Here is a 21,958-nt window from a genome sequence, read left to right as displayed (position 1 = left end):
TATGTGGAAACGTAAATTGGGTCAATTATACCTTTTAAACTTCAAGCTTGAAAAACCTACAAACATAGGTGTACCCTACAGATATAGGAGGCAAAACCCCCTTCCCACAGATGTCCCCGGGAACCGGTGAGAGGGTATCATGGACAAGCACAAGCACTACTCAGGGGTCCAGTGAATAAGTACCAGAACAAACGTTGGTGGCGCCATGTTGCAGGGATTCAGCACAAACACAGAAATATGCATAGGATTATTGGACCCTAGTGCATAGGGACTGGGTCATCCCTCCACCTTAATAACCATGAGCATAGGACCGACTAGCTACAGTGTCTCACTTGCTTCCTACTCACTCATAGAGAAACAAATGATTAGACACCCCAGAACACAACACTACTGACTCTCTCAGGAATCGCGGTTGCAAGACACACCCTTTCGCTCGCACTCTTCTACTTGTCCACAATAAGATTTGACAGAGACACGAATAAGTTTAAAATATTTTTTTACCTAATGTGCTCTAATGTGCAGTATACGGTCCACAATAAGCAAGAAAATGCATGACACAAATATGGTAAGCATAGCAATTAGTCCATAAATCGTGAAAGGAGCTGTCATTATGAAAAGACAGTATAGACTAATCTCCCTCCCCTTGTGTAGAAGCAGAATGATTATATAATAGAAGATCTCTGGGCGTTATCTGCAGACCCCATACCTCAGTCTATAGATGGCATCATAGGTGCTGTCTTGCTCTTCTCCCTGGAAAGGTCCCTCTCCAAGTGTGTGCTACCTATTTGTGTATTCCATTAAGACAAAAGTATGTGTTCCCAAACAACAGCTGCATCAGTATGTTTTGTCTAGGTGCTAGGGCCTGACCAGAACAGAATAACACGGGTCATTGTTGATCGACCTTGCTCACAATGGTCAGACTAAATCCCAGGAAGCTGCAGAGAGTGAACACAGTGGTAGGTTCTCATGTGAAAATGGCAAAAGAGGCGTTTTACAAATAAGTTTGTGTAGTAACGTGCGTAAAGCAACGGACAGTCTGCAGCGTGCTCATGCTAACTTATAGAAGACGACAATGTCCCCATGGTCCATGTGACAGCTCTCCCCAGGCTTTCTTACCCAGAAGCCCTTACAAACCTTAAACTTTGACTAAAAAACATATAATACTCATAAATGTATGCTGGAAAGTTCCAGAATCTGTGGGGATCCATACATTTTGTACCCCCCTCTCCCCGAGATCCCATATCTTTCGATAATAACAGTACCCCATTTGTGTTAGTAGGCCAAGAGACTGCGACACAAAAGGCCCTAAGCACTACGTGGAGAGATCAGCAATTGAGGTAGCTGTGTGCTCAGCCTCCCACACATTGAAACCTACCTACCGCAGACATTTTTTTAAACCAGACACCCAGGGGATTCAAGGGTAGTGTGCCTTGGACGCATCCCACAAGGTTTTCTTACCCACAATATCCTGCAAATCTCAACTGCGTGGACTACCATAGGCACTGGTTTGATCAATTTTTATCTCGGACACTAGGCTTAGCAAGTGGCATTTTTATCAGGACAAGTGGGGGAATGTTGCTTGGTGAGAATTTTCTGGATTCCTGCAGATTCTGGAAATGCCGGTAAAATGTGTGATTTAGGGTAAGACGTGAGGTTAGCTGGGCATTGTGGATGATAAAATCTTGTGGGATGCACGGGAAGCACCCCACCCTGGACTTCTCCAGGTGTCTAGTTTTCCGAAATTTCGGAGTCCGGTAGGGTTCCCCCAGGTGGCCTACCCAAGCCAAAAAAGAGCAGTCATTCGCCATGGCAAGTGAGACGATACTGGGATTTTAGCCACTCTCTGGGTCCATATGTAAAAATAACACCCAAAATAATCAAATGGCATCTCGCTTGCCATTGGGATGGGATGTTTTAGTCCCCAGGGGAGCAGAAAGACTGTTGAGGGTGAGGGTGGGGCCTGATGTTAGGATGGGTCAGACCCACCCCATTATTTTATAAGAAAAATATATTCCTGCCTTACAGTGGCTCTCTGATGCCCCTAGGGACATATTGGTGGCAAACTCCCCTGCCTGTCCTGGGGGGGAGGCAGAAAGACTGGATTTTCCCTTGAGGGATGGGTGGAGTGGGCAATGCATTCATCCCTTTCTTTCTACCAAAATGCAAAATGCCTGGTGTCTAGTGGGATTTCTGCCCCCCCTTATACTATCCCGGGGGAAGATTTGGGGCAACCTCCCCAATTTGGTCAAACGTCTTCTATCTGCCCCAGGGAGATAGACACTATTGCCCCTTCTAGGGCTGAGGTATACCTCAATGCCCAGGTAGGCCACCCCTCCATTTGTTTGTTTAGGCACCATTTTGTGTTCCCTAGTGTTCAGTTGGTGAACTGCCCTCTCAGGAACAAAATATGGGCAAAACCCTGGCCGACACTGGGGAGGGGGCAGAAAGACTGGTTGCCCCTTTTGTGGTGAGGGTGTGGCCAATGTCATAGTGCAACATCCCAACCCCCTTATTTTGCCCTAAATGCAAAATCCCTGGTGTCTAATGGGTTTTTCTACCTTCTGGGGGACAGATTTGGGGCAACCTCTCCAATTGGAACAAACCTGTTAGAGGGGCAGAAATATAATATTGCCCCTTCCTGAACAGGGGTATAGCTCGATGTGAGGGTAGGCTGCACCATCCTTTTGTTTCTTTTGAACCCACTTAGAATTTTTCTGGTGTCTAGTGGCTTTCTTCCCCTCTAACCATGGGTGAGGCAGACTGCAAAAAACTTCCTATCTGCCCCCGTGGGGATACAGAAATACTGTTGCACCGTTTTGGGGAGGGGGACATGGCCCATAGTGGGCAGCCTCCAACTCTCCTCTTTCTAATTGTTTTTTTATTCCCTGGAGTCTACTGGGCTATCAGCGTCCCCCTCCAGTGGGGCAGAATTGGGATAATCGCCCCATCCGCTCTACGGGGGGCAGAAAAACTGTTGCGTCCTTCCATGGTGGGCAGCACTCACCCCTATGTTTTTTTCTCTATCTTTCTCTGGTGTCTAGTGGGCTTTCTGCACCCTGGGGAGGCAGATTGAGGGGCAAACCTCCAATATGCCCCTAAGGGGGGGCATAAACATTGTTTGCCCATTTTTGGGGTGGGGGCATGTTCATGGTGGGCAGCCCCACCCCTTCCTTTTTCTATTTTGTTATTATCCCTCATGTCTAGTGGTGCACACCCATCCTCCCAACAGAGAGGCAACAGAAAGGCTGAACATTTGGGGGGATTGGGTGAGGACAAGCACTTGCCTAAGGGGCCTTTTGCCCAAATCCCTAGTGTCTAGTGGGTGGATCCCTGCTTGGTAATGGTTCTCCGGTGAGATTATTCCCTTTCCATTGATACCTCTCTCAGCATCATCAGTGCTTGGAGGCTGAGAGCTGAGATCGGTTTGTTGTAGTTAAGAGGTAATGACATCAGCACGCCCAGCGTGCTGATTGTAATTACCCAAAAAAACAAAACCTCAGACTGCTCAGGAAGCTCTTCCCAAGCAGCCTGAGCTAAATATTTTATAAACGAATCCCTTAATTTCAAAGCACCGGCTGATTCTTTAGAGCCTTCCCAAGTATTGGCCAAAGTCATCATACGCACTGGGGCAGCATTGCAGGTGTCAGTCATTTGCTGACGGCCGCAATAAAGAAGTTAAGAAAGAATACATGCATCCATTTTGCAAGGTTTTCCCTGAATAGTTTAAGGGTGTTTTGTTATGTGATGGTTTTGATATTTTTAGGTAAATTTGAGAGTCGTTGGCTTATTGGTGAATTCTTATATTCATTAGAGGCTCCATGTAAAAGCTAAATGAAAGAAGAGGGGAAAAGATAGAATCCTTAGGAACACTGCAGCATAGTTGATGAGAGTGTGATTGAAATGTCTCCATTTTCACAAACTGTGATCTAGAGGTGATGAACTGTTGGGAACAATTTAAAAAAATGCCACCCATTACCATTCTAGATAATACGATTTTCAGAAGCCTTCCATGGTTTATTGTAGTGAATGCTAATATCAAGTCAAGTGTCACTAGAAGACAGACTTTTCCTCCGTCCATTTCAAATCGTTGATGATTTGAAGGGTAGCAGTTTCCTCGATGCATTTAGGGCTGAATGCAGACTTGGGGTTGTTTATGAGGCTGTTATTTGATATGTGGAACAGACGCTAAATGGATACAGCTTTTTTTTTCTAAGGCAAGGAAGGATAGTTTGGACACTGGCCCCAGGTTATGTAACTCTTTGGGGTCCAAGTTAGGTTTTCTCAGAAGTGATTTGATTCATCCAGCTTTGAGGAATGATGTAAATAAACCTCCCTCAAGCTAGACAGTGATGATATTAAAGAGAAGTATACGTTTTTAGTAGGCTGATTGATACGGAGTTAATTTTGTATTAGGAGGTTTTAATTGATGTCATAATGTGTAAGAGTACATCTAATTCTATTCAGTTGAATGTTAACCACTTTTAAGTAGTCCTGACTGGAATGTTAGGCAAGTCTGGTGTCATGGAAGGGTTTTTGATCACATTGTGAATTTTTTAGAATCAATCAATCAATTCACTTTATTCGTTTTTTTGCATAAAACCATAAAAGTCAAATAAAACAGAACATACAAAAAAAACTATCATAAACGAGTCTGCCAAACAACATCAAATGCTGTACATAAGATTAAGATGTATATAAAGTGAATGTATAAATTATTTTTTTAAAGAATTAAAGAAACATACAAAGACTGAATACAAGGTAACGGTACACCCAGGTACACAACTCAACCATCCATTGTATACCTGAGACGGTTAATCGCAACTGGCTCATAGCCTGACTGCAGAATTATAAGAAATTAAGGACATAAAAACCAGTATTGCCAGATAACATTTGTAAAAAAGTAAAAGCAAGACGAACCTGCCTGAACTTAAACTTATTCAAAAAGGGGATAATAAAAGCCTTCCAGGGTACCTTATAAAAGCTACAGAACATTGTAAAGTGGAGCATGTCCAGTGGAGACTTACCTTTGCAGCCACAGGACGTTAGGTTCTGACCCCAACTACACCCCCGTGGCTGCGCCATCAAAAGATAAAAGAGATCAAAATGAAACCTAGTCAATAAAATGCGATCGTAACCACTTAATCGTCCCAGGATCAGTTTATTTAAAGTTGTACCCTGACTAGGCCAGGAAGAGTCTGCAAAAGGCCAGCAGGTCAGAGAGATAAGCCATACTTAGCTCTTCGTGTACTGCTAAAGTTGAGGTTCCCTGAGGCAGACCTAAGAGACGTCTCAAAAACGATTTTCAACTGTTTGTAGTTTCTCTTTGACAGTGTATCCCCAGATTTCACTACCATAATGCACCTTGGCAATGCTCTTTGCCTGGTATATCTGCACTAGAGCCCCAATCGGTCTCTTTCCTAGTCTTGAGGCAAAGTTAAAAATGGCAGCATTGGATCAATCAAAATCTTCTTTCTTCCTATGTTTTAATTGCCCCCATTTCATCTTATCATCTAACAGGATCCCCAGATAGGAAAAGACATCTGTGCGAGGGACCTGAACAGCATCAACCGGGAAGGGATAATGCTTTTTTGGATGGTTCACTGACAGAACATCGACAATGAAAATATCAATGTAAAAATGATCGATACAAAAATATCGACTTTCTATACTTAAATAGGTAAGTACAAAAATATTGAATAACAATTATCGTTTACAAAAATATATTTATATTAAATATCGATTAAAAAATATATATATAATTTAAAATGTACATAAATTAAACACTAGCTTTAATTTATATTTTTTTATAATTAAATGTATATTTTAACAAATACAACAAATTAACTTCCTTTTAAAAATGTAAACACACATATGTAAAAAATAAACTCATATTTTAATTAATAATATAATTTAAAAAAATCTTAAATAGCATTCTATTATAAAAATATGTATAAACATATTTAAAAATACCAAAAACATAAAATATTAAAAAAGGGAATCAATTTAATTTAAAATAAAAATTAAACACACATATTTTACAATTTAATTAATAAGTTACAAAAACAAATTTTGCAAAAAATATTATTATAATAAATCAAACACATAATTATATAAATTACAATATGAAATACATTATTACAAATTAAAATAAATACATTAACATTTCCCACCACATTAAAAAGAAAACATTTTTCTACTAAATAAATATACAAATAATTACTTCTACTGTTACGAAGTCACCCACCTGTGCTCCGGTGTGTTCCTTTCCTGATGCTGCTGGCCCCCCACTCCACCTGAAACCAATCAGAACGGCAAGGTGGGAATTCTCTTGCAGTTCCGTCTGATTCCCGGGGGAAGGGGGGAATGGGAGAGAGAGAGAGAGAGAGAGAGACAAAACACTGCAAGCCTGGTGTCGGGTTCAGAAACTGGTTCTTGTATGCGTCTCTCTGGGAAGGGGATGTTTGGGCCTCTGGAACTTGCTTGGTTAGATATCAGTAGTGTCCTATTGGAAACAAACAAATACCATAACTAAATGCAAATCTTCTGTGTACATCTAAATAGTGCTAAGCAAGAACTATCATTCATGTACGATGTACTAATTACTGTTCAATAATCAAACATACCCAAAAAAGGACAGCCCAAGGCTTTGCGCCCTTCCTGGATTCAATAATATGCAAATTAGTTCTGTAATGCTTATTTTGCCCTTTCGAAGAAGCAAACAAAGATTACACTGGTTAGCTTTACGTGTACTTCCTTGAATTATCTGAATCTCTTTTAACTTTACTTTGAAATTCTCATACCATAATGAGTTCCAGGCGATGATTCTAAAAGGGAGTCAAAAAAGAAATAAACAACAAACAACAAAGAAAATTCTGTTCTCAAATAAACAGTTTCTATCTGCCTTAGAGTTTGTGATGAATTATCACTATTGGCTTTAACAGAGTTTGTGATTACTTATCACTATTTGGCTCTAAAGTCTAAAAGCTGTTCACTAAAGTTCTGCACGACTTACCCCAAAATAATTATCCTCCTTGAATCCTTGACTCTTCGTAAATGTGTCTTTTTGTTTAAAGTCAAAAGTTCCTTTTCAAGAGATTCCAATCGTTCAAATGTTAAGTGAAATATGAGCTCTTACCAGAGGTTTTTGATGCGCTAAAAATAAAGGTTACCGGAATTCTCATGAAGGGTTGCTTGGCAACCGAGTTGTTGATGAATCTTCTTCTTTTTGTTTCTACAGGAAATCGAAGGGATGACTTCAAGCAAGCGGAAGGGAAGCCAGCCGGTTAGTCTCACAATGAGGAAACAATGGGAGGTGCTGGAGTCCGGAAGAGATGAGCCGGGCGAGTGAAGAGCCAGCCGGATGCCTTCTGCGGAAGGATTTCTCCAGAGCGGGATACCAAAGCAGAAGTACAGGCTTCAGAGGATGATCGCGAACGGAGACAGGTAGGTACCGCTTTCGAAAAGCGAAGCATCGGGACCAGGCGGGTGGGGGTTTAAATAGTTGTGGAGGCACGCGTTCGGCAAGGCAGTTAACACGTGTTTCCAGAATAGCTGTTACAACGTGCCCTGAAGCGGCTCCACTTAGCATAGCACGTTTTGCAACAAGGCAGTTGGCAGGTGTCTAAAACGTGCATTGACAATTTGCATGGAGCATTCATATCAACAAGCATTGGTACATACAATGTCAATAAGCATTAGTGACTACAATACTTACAATGTCAATAAGCATTGGTAACTACAATAACATTCCTCATGTAACTTGTATGGTACAATACAGAAGTTTAAGATAACATTTGCTAATTCTGGATTTCATGAAGAATGTAAAGCTTTAGCCTTAAGACATTAGGTAACTTTACCTTTAGAGAATAAATAAGGAATTTTTGGATACACAGCTTAGGTTTTTCGCAACATCGACAACACAACACAACAGTACCAAAATATTTTACACCACACAAAAATAAGATTTACTCTTCTAACTACAATAAATATAAAATTACATAAAATATAACATTACAAAATACTACAATTTACTATTCTCACCACATTTAACACAGCAATAAAATTTATAATAAACAAAAAAAACAGCAATTCCCACTCCAGTCAGTGCAACAGTAGGGAAAGTGTTGGATAGCGGAGAGGTAAAAATTGCTATAAATAAATAAATATAAATGTGTTAAAAATAAAAATATATTTAATATTAAAAATAGAAAAACATATTATAGTGTAAAACAAATATCACAAATACCTACAAATATTATAATAAATAAAATAAATATAAAAATTCAAACAAGTAAATATTTTTATTTATAAATTATTTAACAGAAACATAAATTTAGCCTATTTACTTCCAGCCCTATAACACCACACAACTCACAACCCACATTGAAAATAAAATAAAAAATATTTGCATAATTAACACAATTAATGTTCAATTAAACAAATGTTATTAATTAAAAAAAAAAAAACATAAAATGTAATTAACTTCCCAATCTTTGCACCTCACCCCACACCTAAAATTAAACTGTAAAAAAATTAATTGCACCATGGAGGGCGTACAGGGGGCTATTGGAGGACTCTGTAGAAGCCGGAAATTATCTGATTGCCTATGGACTGCGGTTAGTTTTATTTGGATTCCTCCTTGTTTATATGATGATTCCTGCTTCACCCTGTCATTTGCGCTTCTAATCAATGTAAATGTCTACCCAATGTGCATGCAATGGCAAATGTTGTTATACTGTCTATTGAGCTGTTAATTAAAAAGAGTTTAAAAACAAATGAATTGCACAATTAAAAAAAAATCAATTAACTAACTAATAGTATTTAACAACTAATTATAAAGTAACTAAAATCAATTTACTCCCCACCCTTCAACCCTATAAACCCATAACCCACACAAACAAAATAATTATAAAACAGTTACCCAACTAATTATCAATGAATTAATTAATATTAATAACAACTAATTAATTAATTAAAAATAAATTACTTCCCACCCTTCACCTCTATAAACCCCACAACCTGCACATAAAATTAATTACAGAATTACCATAATTGTCAATTAATGAATCAATGTTAATTAACAAATTATTAATCAATTAAAAATAAATTACTTCCCACCCTTTACCCCTAGAAAACCTCACAACATGCACCTTAAATGTACCCAAAAAAATTTAAAACACAATTAACATTATGAAAATCTCAATTAAATAAATAGTAATAAATAAAAAATATTCATTCATCATCATTATCAACTTTATTTCACATCTCAAAGATGCATAAAAGTACACGTGGTAAAACGCATTTCATTTCATTTGATAAACCGATTGTGAGATAAATACAATGCAAATTACAAACGGAATCAAATAGCAGCAATCATGAATTTAAAAGAAAACAGGTGCAATCAATTAAAACGATAGTCTTTAAGATTCGATAGATAATATTCTAAAAACCTTGCGAGTTCTCACAACGGCCAATAAAAAGGAAGCAAGTGCATAGCAAACCAGTGGGGTTTCTAATTGGTAATTTAAGGAAAGGGCTAAAACTGGATTACGCAAAGAAAATTTCTTTAAAAGTGGGATAATAAAAATCTTCCTCTCTGCTTTATACAAAGGGCAGAAAAATAGTGAAGTGAAGTGTGAAGTTGATTGGGTCTCCTTATTGTTACACGGGCAGGGCGGTAAGTAACTTTCAGAAAATAAATTATATGGATGGCCCAACATTAACGGAATGAAATTCAATCGAAATCTGGCCAGGATAAAATGATGCTGATTGTTCTCGACAAACCCTAAATACGAATGAGAATGTTTGGGCATCTGCAGTATGCTTTCTAAAAAACTTTACAGATTGTTTCTCTCTTAGGCTATCCCACCTATCACGAATAACTTTCGTTAAATAAATGTCCTTCAATTTACATTTAGGAAAGTGTTCACAAAGGGTAGGAGTGTCATAGAGGAAAGCAAGACCCAATGAAGTTAAGGTTTGCATAACATACGAAAGCCATGGGATTTTGTGGACATGAGCCATGTTCAGGACATCTTTCAAGATTTTCTGGTGCAAAGCCACTGTGCCACTTTTCCATACTGATAGCCAAAGAGAGAGTGGGGCTAATTTAATGACATTGGTAATAAATGGCATACTGACTTCAGTGTGTGCAACAAAGTTTTTACATGATTGTGGGACTGACAGCAATCTTTTGATAAATTTATCTTTTAAAACTTGGGGGCATATTCTCAAGGAGCTATCGCCGAGTTATTGGCACCGTATCCCATCCAAAGGCACAATAAAATTATCTCCCCATTCACAAGCTGGTGCAAACAGCCCATACCACCAGATTTCTCGCCATAGCACCCTCAAAAAACATCACCACGGATGACCACGGCATCTATTGTTAATGAGATGCAGAGTGGGCATTCCCGTGCAGAAAGCCGTGACAACACCACTCCACAACATTCTCAACAACCAGCCAGATCGGCGATAAGATCACAAAACATGTGATAAGGCGCGTTAGCAGCAGGAAATTAATACCTGCTCTGACCTGGTGCAAAGTCGGACAACAACCGGCACCAGACAAGAGAGCACAGCCCAGAGCCAAAAATGAAGAACAACAGATGCCCCCGGGCAACTGAACATGCAGCCAGGAGCCCCAATAGGGCAACAACACCCATCGCAACCACCCCCAGGACAGCCACCACCCCCCCACCGGGGCCACGCCCCGGCCACCACCCACCTCCCCTGACCAAGAGAATGCACATCAACGTCACAAAATCATGCATAAAACCATTCGCCTGATGCCGCAGAAACACAACAACTAACAGCCATTTGAGTACAGACAAAGCAGATTCAATCCATCACCATTGAAAGTACAAACAAAACACCACAATCAAATATCACACCAAACAACTATTTGGTAGAGTCATGGAGGGTCATCCCTGGACAATCTGCAAGTGACAGCCTGTAAGACAATAGCTCAGATAAGAAGGTGTGTCAGGCACACATTAAAGGAGAGAGAAAGAGAGAGAGAGACTGAACAAGGAGCACAAAGACAATCGTGCCCTTGGCACATACATGCCAACTGTTGCGTGTGTCTCGCAATTGGTGCACCCAAAACCTGAGGCCTGGCAACATATCCAGCGCCATGGCCACATCACATTTCAGAAACACAAGCAGTAGTCAGACTAAAATTAGGCATGAAAGCTCCTTTGTCTCGAAACACAAGGCGGAAGGACATTCGGACCTCCGACCTTGGTCTCCAATGCGCACGGCACCCCCTGAGTGAGATACCATACCAGACTCTGGCGACTTCCACACCATGAACTGCGCTAATGAAAGTGTGACTTTTCCACACCCCACACACACTTGTCCCTGCTCGAGCTACACCTGCATGGCATGCCCCCAACACATTGGTACAAGAGACAACCCCTACGTCAAAACGTTGAACACACATACGACTCACTACTCCAAGCTGTGGCATATCGTCCACAGAACCGCCGCCGGTCTGAGGAGTGCCGGTGGTACGAGACCAACAAACGCAATGGCAGGCAATCCCGGGCACATGCACAACCACAGTCATGTGAAACTGTACCATGCACGAATGCTCCATCTGTTGGGAGCTCTGCCAATGGCAGTCCTGCGAATCAGTTACCGTCTGAGTTTCCGGCTTGCATACGTCACATGCGTCCAGCCATGGTTCTACTGTCGATCATGCACATTCGAGTGGCCCATGGAGGTCTACCTATCCAACACAGCGCTAGCTGAACTGGATTACGACTTGTGTGTGTGACCCCTGTTGGCACACGAACAGGAGTGCAACCAGGATACCCGGCATGGGATGCCTTGATATGTGGTGTCTGTTCCGGCAGCAGTGGATGGGAGATTGCACAAGTCATCGTGTGCAGTGACCACGTCGAGGCGCTCCCCTATTGGGCTGTGCTGAGGATTGGTGAAACTGCGTGGTCGGAGCACATCTGTCCGGACCAGTTAATGAATTGGCTCTCCCTCATGTTCCTTGAATCCGAGAACGACGTACTTCTGGAACTGATTGCCTACAAAGCAGCACTCGCATTCATGGACGATTAACTACCTTCCTGCATACACAACTGATTGATACCCAGAGCACAGGTCCCAACACTGTGTTGCATCGTGGAGGATTGGTCCCATAAGACAGTACAACAGTGGACAATTCTGCATTTGCACGGACTCGGAATGCCTGTGCGTGCACCTACGCATGTTGCCACACACCTGTGCAAGGTGCTGCAGCCCCATGGGTGGAGCTGCACAGCATTGTTTGGCGAAGTTTCCAAATCTGACATACTGCTGGAGGTAGACTACACACATGCCAATGTGGCACGTCATGTGACCTTGTTGGTCCCTTTCAACCTGCTCAGTGTCAGCAGAGCACACTGTCGGCGCAGTCCGGTGGGAACGCTCCATGCAGATCCCATGGGCTGTGAGTCGTGTCCCATGACACGGGGCAATAAGCAGATGCTAAACATCACATGCCTCGACCAGCAAGGCAAGGTGGGCTGAGACCGTTGCCAACCGTAAGGATATGTGTACATATTTGCCACCCCATTCCATGCACCTCGACACGTTCCCATTCTGCCTGTAAGTGTATTCAGCATTTGTCTGCCTGTTCGGGCCCATCACTTGCCCGTACTGACACACACATGCTTATAAAGCCTACGCAACTTCACCAGTGTACAACTGTGATGAGTGTTGACTAATTTGACAAATCGTGTGCATCAATGAGCATTGTCCGTACACAGGGAGGGACAGACTGCCACTGGTACGTAGGTGGTGAATCCCTATTGGCAGCTCCACCTCTGTGAGCCACACATTGCGTTTGGGATACTTGCTGGTAGACCTGTGCCCTTACGTGTCATCAGCAATGTGAGTATGGTGTCAAACTACTTGCCTTGTAGATTGATATGATCCATTGAAGCAGACCGTGTATACACTAATGTGTGTGAGTACATCATGCGAAGAGGAGTTCCATAGCCACATGTGATGGGGGACACTACTTTAGGTGGGCTACCGATTCTGACATTGACACACACAGCCCTATGTGATACATTGACGTGGGGCTACGTTGGGGGATGCGAGATTGTTGTGCATGTGCAATGAGGCCACAGCTAGTTCACACCTTCACAGTATTCCAATTGGCCATGTGGGTCATGATCAAACTTGCACATTGCTGACATTTACCAGGGTGTACCTCTTAGTGCAATCAATGTCCCTACATTCATCCATACTTGTACACGTGGGTGAACATAGACATGACACATCTGTGTGATTTGGAATGTTTTATTCACATTCTGGGGAGTATCCGAGATGGAGGGGTACATGTCCAGTTCAAGCCAACATTAAGTGGTTACCCAGTGGTGAGCCAACCAGAGTCCTTGGGGGAATGCAAAGTTGATCTGAAGAGGAAGAGTACAGTCCTCAGCCGGATTGCAGTGTCATTGGTACAAGGGCAAATATGGCAGTCCATGTCGGGGTCCAGGGGAATGTCGAAGAGTGTTCCGGGGACAGTTGGATGCGTTGTACCAGGGCATGATGCATGGGGCTGAACCATGCAGGGACTGGCCATGTGGTGGGTACGGTTCCTACTGCCTCCTTCCTCACACAGTTATTGCACTCCACATCTTACTCCTCTGAGACGTCTTCCGTGTCCGGTGTGTCAGGTGTGTGTGGTGGTGTTATGCCTGCATCACTGTCGGCCACATCAGGGTGCGGAGGTGTAAAGGCTGCATCATTGTGTTCCACTGACACATCAGGGTGCGAAGGTGATAGAGCTGCATCACTGTGTGCCACTGACACATCAGGGGGCAGAGATGTGTGTATCGAAGTTCCTGCAGCAGTCATCTGGTACAGGCTCAGTGGCAGCAATGGCAAGATGAGGATCTGCAAGGCCTGGAAGTTCCCAGCTACATGTCGCTGGTGTTCAGCAGTGGCAGCCCTACTCCCAGCCTGCATCGGCTCCATGGTCTCAATTGTCCTCCGCAGCTGTGCCAACTCTGTGCTGTCTTCGCTGGAACCTGTCTGACTAGGCAGTTCCTGTATCCGAGTAATGGCCCCAACGATCTGGAAACTCCGGGTAGGAGATAATTCTAGTGTGACATTTAGTCCTCCTATGCAAGGTAAAGGTGACCCCCGTAGGGGAAAAAATGCAGCCCGTCTAGTGCTTTGCCATCTAACACCCTTCTGCAAGACACGAGACAAAGCAGCATAGCTAGCTCAGCCGACAACTCTTTCCTGGAAAGGAACCGGTTGGGCTGCCACAAAAGAAAAAAGTTAAGAACTTGATTGACATCCCAAAGGAACGAATAACGCGGTTCCAGGGGAAGAGACAGTCTGATACCACAGAACAACCTGCAGACCAAGGGGTGCGCCCCTACAGCGGCATCATCAACACGAACATGGCCAGCCGATATGATTGAATGGAAGGTGTTAATTGACCTGTAGGCGAGGCCCTTCCGAGCCAGATGAGCCAAAAAATTGAGGATATGGACTACATCCGAGTCCAAGGGATTGAGACCCCTTCGCATACACCAACCGGACTATCTTCCCCAAGCGGATGTGTACCTCTTGACCGTACTATCCGCCCATGCTTTGGCCATGAGGTGCTCAGCTGTCTCTGAAAGTCCTGGGACTTCCCAGCGTTCCCGGTAATCTGCCATGCCATGAGCCACAACGAGTTCTCTTGAAGAAGAGGATGAGGAACTTGATCCGGACTCCTAAGGGGAGTTGGAAACTGGGGGAGTAGGATTGAAGAATCCCAGGAAAGTTCCAGAAGAACTGGAAACCAAACTTGAGACCTCCAAAGAGGGGAAATCAACCCCACCTCCGCCTCTTGTCTCCTGACCTGGGCTGTCACTCTTGTGATCATCGCAAAGGGGGGAAAAGCATAATCCATTTCCTGACTCCAATCTTGAAGGAACGCATCCGTGGCTAACGCCGCCAGATCCGGTCTCCAACTGAAGAAACGAGGCAGCTGGTGATCTAGCCTGGAGGCAAAGAGGTCTACGGAAAAAGGACCCCACCAAGAGTTTAAAGTTGCAAAGACTCCCGGGTCCAACTTCCAAAGACTGACATCCCTGAGGTTGTGGGATTGGTAATCCGCCCCCTGGTTCTCGCATACCGGTAGATATTCCGCCGTAGCCGAGGCCTGATGGTCCAGGCAGTACTTCCAAAACGCCGCTGCTAGGTCCGAAAGGGCTCGCGAACGAGTGCCTCCCAAATGATTGATGTACCGGACCGCGTACACATTGTCCATCTTCAATAGCACACATGATTGGACCAAATCTTTTGTCCAGCGGCGAACTGCGAGAGAACCCGCAAGAAGGTCTAGGCAATTTATATGTAAGTGTTGTTCTTCTGGAGACCACAAGCCTCCCGTGGAAACTGTGCCGAATCTGCCCCCCCCCCCCAGCCTGTTCTGCTGGCATCGGACTCTATAGCTAAGTCTGGAGCAGAGCCGAAGATTGCTTGTCCATTCCAAGCCTCCATGTGACAGAGCCACCAACGGAGCTCTTCTTGCGACTCCTCCAAGAGAGATATCCTGTGACAGTAGGCACGACCCCTGCGAAGGTGATACGCTTTCAGACGCTGCAGGGCCCTGTAATGCAGAGGGCCTGGAAAAATTGCCTGAATCGATGATGAGAAAAGGCCCACTACTTGGGCAATTTGCCTGAGTGTTATCTAAAGCCTGGCAAGCGTAAGTCTCAACTTGTGACGAATCTTTGTGATTTTGCAAGATGGAAGACTTAAAGTCGAAGAGGTTGAATCTATCACAAACCCCAAAAATGTTACTGACCGAGAAGGGGTCAAGAGGGATTTTTTCTCGTTTATAACGAAACCCAGACCCTGCAAAAGATCCACTGCCAAGAGAAGATGAGAAAGAAGCCTCTTGAGGTAAGCGTCTATTAGAGGCAGGTCGTCTAAGTACACCATGAGACGAATCCCATGCGTCCGATGGAGCTCCACCACTGGTTTGAGAACCTTGGTAAAGCACCAAGAGGCCGAGGAAAGACCAAACGGAAAAGATGCAAACTCGTAAGTCTGATTCTTCCAGATGAATTGAAGGAACTTCCGATGAAGAGGAAAAATCGGAACCACAAGATAAGTGTCCTTGAGGTCCAAACTGGCCATCCAATCGAAAGGACGCAGAGCATCCCTGAGAAGGTAAATCTCTTCCATTTTGAAATTGTGGTAAACCACCCACTGGTTGAATTCGCTCAGATTTATTACTGGGCGCTGACCACCACCACATTAGAAACGGCTCACCAAAGAGACCTTGTCGACGAGAAAGATATTGCTGATGAAACCATTTGGATGGAGAGAGGTAGGCTGAATAGCACCCTTGGTCAGGAGAGAACGGATCTCCTGATCCACCAGCGAAGCCTCCTGTTGGGAAAAATGGAGCAGGCGAGGATCTTTGAACAGGGTTGCCAAAGACCTCCAAACGAAACCCCTGAACTGTCTGAAGAACCCAAGCATCGCTTGTGATTGAGACCCATGACAGGAAAAAATTCGCCAGCCGCCCCCCCTATTTTTTAAAAGGGAAGAAGGGAGTACACTCACCGGGACTTGCGGAAGAGTTCGCTCCTCTGAAGCCTCTACCCTTGTCACGACGTCCTCTCGTTGGGTAGAAGTTTCCGAACCTTGATTGGTCCTGGTACTGATGGGGGCCTTGACCTCTCTGTTGGTTTGCACCACGACCGGACGAGCGACCCCTGCCTCGACCGGCCCTGTGGAAAACCCGAAGGAACACCTTTTGAATGGTTGTCTGCACTTTATCTAAAGATGTGAAAGTGTTTACAAACTTTCCAAGCTGTTTTAGAAACGGCTCACCAAAGAGACCTTGCGCCACTGCCCCCACTTCAGAATATGCCAAATCCCCAAATTTAGGGTCCACCTTTATAAGGAGAGAACGCTGTCTCTCAGTGGAAAGGGCACAATTTGCATTGCCCAGGAAAATTATCGTTCGTTGCGCCCACCCAGAGAGGGTCTCGGGAGAAATAAGAGCACCAGATACCTTGGCTTCCTCCGCCATATCCAGGATCTTTGTTAAGGGCCCCAGGGTATTTAAAAGTTTATCCTGGCATGCACGCCAAGAGCGGTCTATGCCTTTTTTGGGATCTTTCATGAATTTTTGTAGGAATGTTGCCATGCGTGGATCAATCTCCAGGGTTAGTGCAACCCTGCCCTCTAGGGACGGGCGCGGGCACTCTGCACGCAAACAATTCCTAGCCTCCTTTTCAAGGGGTCTACGAATGCAATTCGACACATAACAGGCAACTTTGTCGGCAGGAGCCCATTCTGAAGACCGGGGGTGAATTATATCTGCTGGATCCAGCATATCCGACAAATCTGCAGCGTAGGAAGCCGAAAGAGAGGGACCACCGGAGCCCAACAGGCCAGGAACCGCGTCGGCAACTCCTGAACCCTTAGGCGTAGCAGGAAGGATCAAGGGGGCTAAACCCCCATTTCCCGGTGGCAATGTTGGTTGGGTTGCCATAAAGGCCTGACGTAACTGATCAAAGGCATCTATATCCACCCCAGCCTCGCGAATACGCTATGGGGGGGCTTAAGAATCCCCAGGTACCAGGCTAGGAGCAGGCACCACCGGCGCAACAGGAGGGGCCCATGTCTCAAGCGGTTGATTAATCTGACGAGAGAGTCTTTCTTCTAGAGGGTTCATAGCCTCCTCCACTGCCCTATATATAGACGCATCCACAGCGTCGTAAAAATCATCACCCCATGGGAGATCTGCCAGTGGGTCAGCCCCACCTTGAGAATTATCATCGTATTCCATAGTTAACCACAACACCAGAAGGATACACTAATACACCAATTACAGTATGGGCAGAGTCACCCTTTAGTTGAAAGTCTGGGTGTCAGACTAAAAGCCCTTATACCGAGGCTTATTTATGGGGGACTGGGTGTCAGTCCAGGAAAGGAGCGCACTACACGCTAATCAGAAGGGCACAAGGCCCTGGGACACAGCCTGGAGCAGAAGCGATAGCAAGGCAGTTGTTGAGGCCTGGGGACGTGTTCCTGACAAGGTGCCTTTAACAAGGGCAATACCAGACCTCCAGGAGGCGTAGATAACGCTACTGACTCTATGCGCTGAAGCAGAGCGTCGGAATCCTGGTCACCAAGACAGGGCAAGGGCAGACCCACACACAGGCGTAATCCTCACCGGCCTCTGCAACTGGAAGTGCGCAAACGTTGAAATTCCTGTCACAGGAATTCGAAGTGCGCACCACTCCCGCCGCGCCTCTCACGCCCCCTACCAGCGGGAGGCCAACTGCTCTCCAGGACCGAGCGCATAAAAGCGAAAAGCCACTCTCGTGCTCGCAAGCGCCCGCTGTGAACACACAGTTAGATGCGGGCCAGAACAAAAGAACCAACGCGAGGAAACGCGTACCAGATAAAACAACAATTATCGAACTCGAACGCGCGATAGCAAGCACCGCACAGCACAAATGCACGGTAACACTTTGAAATAATTTAAGGACTATTACACACAATTTTCACCACATAAGGCGAGAGATAACAGAGCACTTATCTTGGCTGCAGTAGCGAAAAAAGAGAACTGGGAGACATGGATGATGGACTATGTTGGATTGCCTATGTGCTGATTGGTTGGCAGAATGCTGCCCATTGGTTGTTTTAAACTACATTTCTGTTCCCGATGTTTCATGGGAAATGTAGTCTCTGGTTACATGTTACATGGCTGCTGTAATAAAAGTGGAGAAAGTATAGCATAATCCTCGCCTCCGGTCCTGACATAGAAATAAAGACATTTCTCATTGTTACACCTCACCTGGGGAGGTGTATCTTTTTGGCATATTTCCAGGTTTACCAGGTTTCGTAAACCTGTGAATGCATCACAAACCACGGAATTTGCATGGTAACACCCACCGCAACGCCTATGGAACACCTCCCTTGAGCAGAGCAATGCAACGAAGCGATTTGTGTTCCATCGCATTATTCCATATTTTTAAAGCCCTTCGAAGCCACGCAAAGTTAGAGCCTTGCATCATGCATGTATCACGTTGCGTGGTGCAAGCATGATGCAAAGCTCTCATAAATATGCTCCTTCGTAAGGAAGAATGAAGTATTGCAAAAGAGTAAATCATCAGGCTGTCCAGAAACAGAAGATTCAAACTGATTCAATTTATTTTACATGGACTAAACCTCGCACCGTAGAGAGTAAGAAGAAGATTTGGCACAGGTCAAGGAACCTTCCCCATCTTTCGCAGACTGCAAGATTTATTCTTGAGGTGTAGGGGTGCCCTGTTATACAGACATATAGGCTAGCAACACTAAATAAAATAAAAGGGATATTAGAACATTTGTAGTTAATGTACCGGATATCTATCTGCTGAGAATCTTTCGAGCGGGGGGGAAATTTATTTTAAGTCCGGGATTTGTTGCTTATTTTGGCCAAAAGCGAACTACCTATGTACTGGAAAGCAGCTGAAACTCCAACGATTAAGGCCAGGAAAGCTGACGTGTCGAAGTGGATGACAGCTCACTTTGTGACCCGCTGCACCATAGTTTCTATGACGGCCAACAGAACTAGACTGGCGGTTTTGGAGAGTGTGTTGGAATCCTTTCTTGGTAGTATTAATGAAATACCTCCCAGAAGAGCATGTTCAAGAGGTATATTGGCATTCTTCTGTCCCATGAGGTGAGACAGGAACACAGGACCTATGGTTAATCAGCAAATACCAAAGACAGAGTAGAAAACTAGGGACAGTTTTACTAACATTTTGCGTCATGGTTGCACCACTTTTGTGGTGCAGCCATGACGTAAAATGCTAGTAGATATTTACAAAGCCACACAAGAGGCGATTTGTGCTGCCTTGCGTGGCTTTGTAAATTAAATGTAATGGAACGCAGCAGCTTCCGCTGCATTGCATTACATTTCATTCTGAAAGGCGTTCCATGGGTGGAACATGGGCGTTGCCATGCTTTCAGCCATGGATTTCATGCAAGCCAGGATTTACAATGGTTTGTAAACCTGGGATTGCATGATATCGCTACGCCTCACAGAAGACGGCGTAACGAGGAGAAACATCTTTTTTCTCTTAGTTATTTCTTATTTCTATGTGTTCTGCAATTTTCAGACCCCATAGAAAGAGGAAAATGCATCGAGAGATTGGGTTTGTGCAGGAAGGTATCCCTTCCTGCAAAGAAACAATTCTCCTTGCAACGCAAGCATCCTTGCACCATGGTCGAAGGGTGCCTGCATTGGTGCTTGGCTCCCTGAAGTGCGCCAGTGCTTGAGAGAGAAGAAGTGCGCCATATGTTAGTTGATATGGCGCATTTCTGCTCTCTCCCTTTCACGCTACACTGCATTGCGTGAAAGGTTAGTACATCTAGCCTCAAATCTGATGCAAGATGGTGAAGTACGTGATGTAAAGTTTACACTTGGACCTATGTGCAAAGTTATGAGTAACATGGCGAAAAGTATTGACGTTTAGAGTGAATGAGGCTTCAAGGGGTGGTGGGGGAGTTCTAGCAGCGCTGGAAGTTGTGAGTTGGTAAAACATTGATAAAATATGGTATCTGGTAACTTTGAATCAATAAGAGATACAATTTTGTTATAAATCTTGGAAGATTACCCACACCCATGCCTTGTGGCCTTTTCCCCAAAGAGGAAAATGAGCATATAAGAGAGCTATCTATGCCAGCTCGCAATGAGAACAGAAAAAAATAATTTAAAGAAAACGCATCAATTTCTGCCTCTTGATAATTCCAGAACACTGACTTTCATTTCTTCATTATATTGCACAGCTTGAAGTACTTTCTTAATTTTCAGCCTGTTTTGTATTTGAAATGCGCTCTGGGGTTTATACTTTTTAGTGGAAATACTAAACTAGCGTTCTGATACTTCTGAGTTTTGGGGTCTAATTTAAGTTGCAGCTGAATTGAAAGTCATTTTGAATAATTTCATCTCGGTTGAAATTTAGGGCTGGGCTGCTCTACCTGCAAGAAAGTACATTCGAGAAGGTTTTCAGGATCTCCCCTATGACAGCTTATGAGGGGCATGTATATGCCAATAAGTTCAGTACAGGTTATTTCCATGTTTCCTTAATAAAAGACTGGATGTTACTGTCCGGTAGGTTGACATGTCTAGTCATATCCAAAACGCAGTAACTTCACGTCCACCAACGTTATATATCAGTCCCTATTCACTTCTGATGCGATGGTTTCCATCAGTTGACTACACATTCACCTTCAATGTAAATCTGCTGCGACAAGGGCCAGACGTTTGAAACTCGTCTTCCCAGTTCTTGCAAACAGCATTCTTTTATAATCCGAGATTGCTTTCCAGCATCTCATGCTCGTTTTGCCAGTTTTCACCGATAACATAAACCACCCAGTTCTGGTAAAATATTAAGTTAAAATGCATACCTTCAGCCTGTTGGACGACCGTTCATCATCACGGAGCTTTTTGATTTCTCAGTTTCTCTGAACTTTGCTAAGCTAAAGTTATGTTTTGGTAGAACAGAAATCTTTTCCGCAAAATGTGGCGCGTGCTTCAGCTGAATAACCCTGGTCACTGCGGCCTGTTTGCTTCCAGTCACGCTGGTGCGCGTGCCACAGTCTAGAGTTTCTCATGGGCAGGTCTCTGTAACTTGATTGCTTTTGAACAGAGGGTTTTGCCCTAAGCCAAATTCTGTATTTATGGGCTCTCTCACTCCTGTAAACACCATTGTCCAGGTTGCTAAGAAACAATCAACCGTCACACTTTCGGCGTGCTTTCGAGAGAAATCCGTGGTATTTGTCTTTTAAAATGCACGTTTCATTAAAGGCTAACTATTGGTGAATGTTATCAAAAGCGTAATGCTTGATGGTGAAAACTCACATTCAAATCTAGTGGAATCCCGAAGATTACAAAAAGGTTAAAATCGAAATACGAATCGGATTAAACCCAGTAATA

General features: G+C 44.0%; 1 protein-coding gene across 1 annotated transcript in view; it reads right to left on the bottom strand.

The window, feature by feature from the left end:
- Positions 1–21,591, bottom strand: part of LOC146867090 (uncharacterized) — a 50,765-nt gene extending 29,174 nt beyond the window's left edge. The window contains exon 1 of the mRNA XM_085614812.1: positions 21,430–21,591. The gene's annotated coding sequence lies outside the window, so the exon portion shown is untranslated. The remainder of the gene's footprint in view (positions 1–21,429) is intronic.
- Positions 21,592–21,958: the final 367 nt, after the last annotated feature.

This window comes from Triturus cristatus, chromosome 1_2 (genome assembly GCF_964204655.1).
Source record: "Triturus cristatus chromosome 1_2, aTriCri1.1, whole genome shotgun sequence".
NCBI classification, from domain to species: domain Eukaryota; kingdom Metazoa; phylum Chordata; class Amphibia; order Caudata; family Salamandridae; genus Triturus; species Triturus cristatus.
This window is presented reverse-complemented; position numbering and strand designations above follow the sequence as displayed.